The 7,500-nt window shown below is 34.7% G+C and overlaps 1 non-coding gene across 1 annotated transcript in view; it reads left to right on the top strand.

The window, feature by feature from the left end:
• LOC119558696 overlaps positions 1-3,528 on the top strand; it is a 3,971-nt gene extending 443 nt beyond the window's left edge. Inside the window, exon 1 of the ribosomal RNA XR_005220368.1 lies at positions 1-3,528. This exon is cut by the window's left edge and continues 443 nt beyond it. This is a non-coding gene — a ribosomal RNA (large subunit ribosomal RNA).
• The last annotated feature ends 3,972 nt before the right edge of the window (positions 3,529-7,500 follow it).

Raw genomic sequence — 7,500 nt, 5'->3', positions numbered from 1 at the left:
AACCTGAATATCCGTTATGGAAAATTCATCATTAAAATTGTAATATTTAAACAATATTATGATAATAGTGTGCATTTTTTCCATATAAGGACATTGTAATCTATTAGCATACAAAATTTATCATAAAATATAACTTATAGTTTATTCAAATTAATTTGCTTGCATTTTAACACAGAATAAATGTTATTAATTTGATAAAGTGCTGATAGATTTATATGAATACAGTGCGTTAATTTTTCGGAATTATATAATGGCATAATTATCATTGATTTTTGTGTTTATTATATGCACTTGTATGATTAACAATGCGAAAGATTCAGGATACCTTCGGGACCCGTCTTGAAACACGGACCAAGGAGTCTAACATATGTGCAAGTTATTGGGATATAAACCTAATAGCGTAATTAACTTGACTAATAATGGGATTAGTTTTTTAACTATTTATAGCTAATTAACACAATCCCGGGGCGTTCTATATAGTTATGTATAATGATATTTATATTATTTATGCCTCTAACTGGAACGTACCTTGAGCATATATGCTGTGACCCGAAAGATGGTGAACTATACTTGATCAGGTTGAAGTCAGGGGAAACCCTGATGGAAGACCGAAACAGTTCTGACGTGCAAATCGATTGTCAGAATTGAGTATAGGGGCGAAAGACCAATCGAACCATCTAGTAGCTGGTTCCTTCCGAAGTTTCCCTCAGGATAGCTGGTGCATTTTAATGTTATATAAAATAATCTTATCTGGTAAAGCGAATGATTAGAGGCCTTAGGGTCGAAACGATCTTAACCTATTCTCAAACTTTAAATGGGTAAGAACCTTAACTTTCTTGATATGAAGTTCAAGGTTATGATATAATGTGCCCAGTGGGCCACTTTTGGTAAGCAGAACTGGCGCTGTGGGATGAACCAAACGTAATGTTACGGTGCCCAAATTAACAACTCATGCAGATACCATGAAAGGCGTTGGTTGCTTAAAACAGCAGGACGGTGATCATGGAAGTCGAAATCCGCTAAGGAGTGTGTAACAACTCACCTGCCGAAGCAACTAGCCCTTAAAATGGATGGCGCTTAAGTTGTATACCTATACATTACCGCTAAAGTAGATGATTTATATTACTTGTGATATAAATTTTGAAACTTTAGTGAGTAGGAAGGTACAATGGTATGCGTAGAAGTGTTTGGCGTAAGCCTGCATGGAGCTGCCATTGGTACAGATCTTGGTGGTAGTAGCAAATAATCGAATGAGACCTTGGAGGACTGAAGTGGAGAAGGGTTTCGTGTGAACAGTGGTTGATCACGAGTTAGTCGGTCCTAAGTTCAAGGCGAAAGCCGAAAATTTTCAAGTAAAACACAAATGCCATACAAATATAATTATATTATATAAATCAAGCTAATTAATATACTTGAATAATTTTGAACGAAAGGGAATACGGTTCCAATTCCGTAACCTGTTGAGTATCCGTTTGTTATTAAATATGGGCCTCGTGCTCATCCTGGCAACAGGAACGACCATAAAGAAGCCGTCGAGAGATATCGGAAGAGTTTTCTTTTCTGTTTTATAGCCGTACTACCATGGAAGTCTTTCGCAGAGAGATATGGTAGATGGGCTAGAAGAGCATGACATATACTGTTGTGTCGATATTTTCTCCTCGGACCTTGAAAATTTATGGTGGGGACACGCAAACTTCTCAACAGGCCGTACCAATATCCGCAGCTGGTCTCCAAGGTGAAGAGTCTCTAGTCGATAGAATAATGTAGGTAAGGGAAGTCGGCAAATTAGATCCGTAACTTCGGGATAAGGATTGGCTCTGAAGATTGAGATAGTCGGGCTTGATTGGGAAACAATAACATGGTTTATGTGCTCGTTCTGGGTAAATAGAGTGTCTGGCATTTATGTTGGTCACTTGTTCCCCGGATAGTTTAGTTACGTAGCCAATTGTGGAACTTTCTTGCTAAAATTTTTAAGAATACTAATTGGGTTAAACCAATTAGTTCTTATTAATTATAACGATTATCAATTAACAATCAATTCAGAACTGGCACGGACTTGGGGAATCCGACTGTCTAATTAAAACAAAGCATTGTGATGGCCCTAGCGGGTGTTGACACAATGTGATTTCTGCCCAGTGCTCTGAATGTCAAAGTGAAGAAATTCAAGTAAGCGCGGGTCAACGGCGGGAGTAACTATGACTCTCTTAAGGTAGCCAAATGCCTCGTCATCTAATTAGTGACGCGCATGAATGGATTAACGAGATTCCTACTGTCCCTATCTACTATCTAGCGAAACCACAGCCAAGGGAACGGGCTTGGAATAATTAGCGGGGAAAGAAGACCCTTTTGAGCTTGACTCTAATCTGGCAGTGTAAGGAGACATAAGAGGTGTAGAATAAGTGGGAGATATTAGACTTCGGTTTGGTATCGCCAATGAAATACCACTACTCTTATTGTTTCCTTACTTACTTGATTAAATGGAACGTGTATCATTTCCTAGCCATTATACGGATATATTTATTATATCTTATGGTATTGGGTTTTGATGCAAGCTTCTTGATCAAAGTATCACGAGTTTGTTATATAATCGCAAACAAATTCTTTAATAAAACGGTGCATTTATGTATTTTTGATTTGAAAATTTGGTATAACTCCAATTACTCAGGTATGATCCAATTCAAGGACATTGCCAGGTAGGGAGTTTGACTGGGGCGGTACATCTCTCAAATAATAACGGAGGTGTCCCAAGGCCAGCTCAGTGCGGACAGAAACCACACATAGAGCAAAAGGGCAAATGCTGACTTGATCTCGGTGTTCAGTACACACAGGGACAGCAAAAGCTCGGCCTATCGATCCTTTTGGTTTAAAGAGTTTTTAACAAGAGGTGTCAGAAAAGTTACCATAGGGATAACTGGCTTGTGGCGGCCAAGCGTTCATAGCGACGTCGCTTTTTGATCCTTCGATGTCGGCTCTTCCTATCATTGTGAAGCAAAATTCACCAAGCGTTGGATTGTTCACCCATGCAAGGGAACGTGAGCTGGGTTTAGACCGTCGTGAGACAGGTTAGTTTTACCCTACTAATGACAAAACGTTGTTGCGACAGCATTCCTGCGTAGTACGAGAGGAACCGCAGGTACGGACCAATGGCACAATACTTGTTCGAGCGAACAGTGGTATGACGCTACGTCCGTTGGATTATGCCTGAACGCCTCTAAGGTCGTATCCGTGCTGGACTGCAATGATAAATAAGGGGCAATTTGCATTGTATGGCTTCTAAACCATTTAAAGTTTATAATTTACTTTATAAACGACAATGGATGTGATGCCAATGTAATTTGTAACATAGTAAATTGGGAGGATCTTTGATCACCTGATGCCGCGCTAGTTACATATAAAAGCATTATTTAATACAATGACAAAGCCTAGAATCAATTGTAAACGACTTTTGTAACAGGCAAGGTGTTGTAAGTGGTTGAGCAGCTGCCATACTGCGATCCACTGAAGCTTATCCTTTGCTTGATGATTCGATAATAAAGATGTTGCAAGCGGGCATAATCATTATGCTTGCTTGCAGCATCGCACGCCACTTTGTTTGTGGTGTGTAAGGTAGGGAAGAAGAAATATAAAAGACCTAAATTGGAAACATCAATATATAAGTAAATATTGAACAAACAAAATGTATCGTCATCTTATTAGTGACGCGATGATAAAGTGGCAAACATATTCCATGTATAAATATTCCTATGGTATTAAAATTCAAGTAAAGAGGACATATATAAAAGTTTGTATATATGGTTCATTCAATGGTAGCAGCGGTTGGTTGGTTGGTGTCTGCTCCTCTTATTGTTCAAAACTTATGTTATGGTAGCAAGTCTATATCGTCATATTATTAGTGACGCGAAAAAGTAGTGGCAAAACATATTCCATGTATAAATAAATATTCCTATGGTATTGAAATTCAAGTAAAGAGGCCATTCAAGTAAAGAGGACTTATATAAATATAAGTATATATAATGGTAGCAGCGCGGTTGGTTGGTTGGTGTGTCTGCTCCTCTTATTGTTCAAAACTTATGTTATGGTAGCAAGACTGTATCGTCATATTATTAGTGACGCGAAAAAGTAGTGGCAAAACATATTCCATGTATAAATATTCCTATGGTATTGAAATTCAACTAAAGAGGACATATAAAATTACTATCAATGGTAGCAGTGGTTGGTTGGTTGGTGGTTGGTTGGCGGCTGCTCCTATTATTGTTCAAGACTTATGTTATGGTAGCAAGTCTGTATCGTCATATTAATTATTAGTGACGCGAAAAAGTAGTGGAAATCATATTCCATGTATAAATAGATTCCTATGGTAATGAAATTTTCAAGTAAAGAGAGGACCATTCAAGTAAGAGGACATATAAAAAGTAAGTATATGTTCCTCCAATGGTAGCAGTGGTTGGTTGGTTGGCGGCTGATCCTCTTATTGTTCAAAACTTATTTTATCAATATGAGTTTGGCAATACAATAAAGAAGACCAATCTAATCCATATAAAACTAAATGTATTATATGGATATGCTTAGGAAACCCATATATTCATAAAAAAAATTATGTATAGAAAATTATACATATATCTTTTATATAAATGAATCGTATGGATATCGCCTTATGTAGGTATAATAACTTTTTAAGGCATAATAATGTATAATATAGAAAATATACATTGAAATATAAATGCATTTTTATAGATATGGCGGCATATAAGTGCCATATACACAAGAATAAATAATAGAATTTACCAATATATAATTAAAATGAGATATATAAACCTAGTGAGGGGCTGCACTAGTGAATGAATCGTATGGATATGGCTTATAGGTATAATACCTATAAGGCATAATAATGTATAATATAATAAATATACATTAAGATATGAATGGATTGTATAAATATGGCATAGAAATGCCATATACATAAGAATAAATGGTAGAATTTACCCATATATCACTGAAACACGATATATAAACCTAGTGATAGCTGGCACTAGTACTGTAAACAGGCACGCAATAGTGCGTGGGGTAAAAAACTACTATAGGGAGGTGGTCGTTGGCGGGCCCCTCCTCGTATTGGTCAAAACTTATGTTATGCATATGAATTTGTCAATACTATATAGAACGCCAAGCATATCCATATAAACTATGGATATGCATAGAAAACCATACAAAAGTAAAAAAAAATTATGTATAGAAAAATATACATATATTTATATAAGTGAATCGTATGGATATGGCTTATAGGTATAATACCTATAAGGCATAATAATGTATAACAAGTAAATATACATTGAAATGTGAATGCATTGTATGGATATGGCATATAAATGCCATATATATAGAAATAAATTGTATATCAATGATATAACAATTATAAACCTAGTGAGGGGCGGCACTAGTGAATGAATCGTATGGATATGGCTTATAGGTATAATACCTATAAGGCATAATAATGTATAATATAATAAATATACATTAAGATATGAATGGATTGTATAAATATGGCATAGAAATGCCATATACATAAGAATAAATGGTAGAATTTACCCATATATCACTGAAACACGATATATAAACCTAGTGATAGCTGGCACTAGTACTGTAAACAGGCACGCAATAGTGCGTGGGGTAAAAAACTACTATAGGGAGGTGGTCGTTGGCGGGCCCCTCCTCGTATTGGTCAAAACTTATGTTATGCATATGAATTTGTCAATACTATATAGAACGCCAAGCATATCCATATAAACTATGGATATGCATAGAAAACCATACAAAAGTAAAAAAAAATTATGTATAGAAAAATATACATATATTTATATAAGTGAATCGTATGGATATGGCTTATAGGTATAATACCTATAAGGCATAATAATGTATAACAAGTAAATATACATTGAAATGTGAATGCATTGTATGGATATGGCATATAAATGCCATATATATAGAAATAAATTGTATATCAATGATATAACAATTATAAACCTAGTGAGGGGCGGCACTAGTGAATGAATCGTATGGATATGGCTTATAGGTATAATACCTATAAGGCATAATAATGTATAATATAATAAATATACATTAAGATATGAATGGATTGTATAAATATGGCATAGAAATGCCATATACATAAGAATAAATGGTAGAATTTACCCATATATCACTGAAACACGATATATAAACCTAGTGATAGCTGGCACTAGTACTGTAAACAGGCACGCAATAGTGCGTGGGGTAAAAAACTACTATAGGGAGGTGGTCGTTGGCGGGCCCCTCCTCGTATTGGTCAAAACTTATGTTATGCATATGAATTTGTCAATACTATATAGAACGCCAAGCATATCCATATAAACTATGGATATGCATAGAAATCCATACAAAAGTAAAAAAAAATTATGTATAGAAAAAATATACATATATTTATATAAGTGAATCGTATGGATATGGCTTATAGGTATAATACCTATAAGGCATAATAATGTATAACAAGTAAATATACATTGAAATGTGAATGCATTGTATGGATATGGCATATAAATGCCATATATATAGAAATAAATTGTATATCAATGATATAACAATTATAAACCTAGTGAGGGGCGGCACTAGTGAATGAATCGTATGGATATGGCTTATAGGTATAATACCTATAAGGCATAATAATGTATAATATAATAAATATACATTAAGATATGAATGGATTGTATAAATATGGCATAGAAATGCCATATACATAAGAATAAATGGTAGAATTTACCCATATATCACTGAAACACGATATATAAACCTAGTGATAGCTGGCACTAGTACTGTAAACAGGCACGCAATAGTGCGTGGGGTAAAAAACTACTATAGGGAGGTGGTCGTTGGCGGGCCCCTCCTCGTATTGGTCAAAACTTATGTTATGCATATGAATTTGTCAATACTATATAGAACGCCAAGCATATCCATATAAACTATGGATATGCATAGAAATCCATACAAAAGTAAAAAAAAATTATGTATAGAAAAATATACATATATTTATATAAGTGAATCGTATGGATATGGCTTATAGGTATAATACCTATAAGGCATAATAATGTATAACAAGTAAATATACATTGAAATGTGAATGCATTGTATGGATATGGCATATAAATGCCATATATATAGAAATAAATTGTATATCAATGATATAACAATTATAAACCTAGTGAGGGGCGGCACTAGTGAATGAATCGTATGGATATGGCTTATAGGTATAATACCTATAAGGCATAATAATGTATAATATAATAAATATACATTAAGATATGAATGGATTGTATAAATATGGCATAGAAATGCCATATACATAAGAATAAATGGTAGAATTTACCCATATATCACTGAAACATGATATATAAACCTAGTGATAGCTGGCACTAGTACTGTAAACAGGCACGCAGTAGTGCGTGGGGTAAAAAACTACTATAGGGAGGT

This window comes from Drosophila subpulchrella, unplaced genomic scaffold (genome assembly GCF_014743375.2).
Source record: "Drosophila subpulchrella strain 33 F10 #4 breed RU33 unplaced genomic scaffold, RU_Dsub_v1.1 Primary Assembly Seq129, whole genome shotgun sequence".
NCBI lineage: Eukaryota > Metazoa > Arthropoda > Insecta > Diptera > Drosophilidae > Drosophila > Drosophila subpulchrella.
The sequence above is the reverse complement of the archived record's forward strand: the minus strand, read 5'-3'. Positions and strand labels throughout refer to the sequence as shown.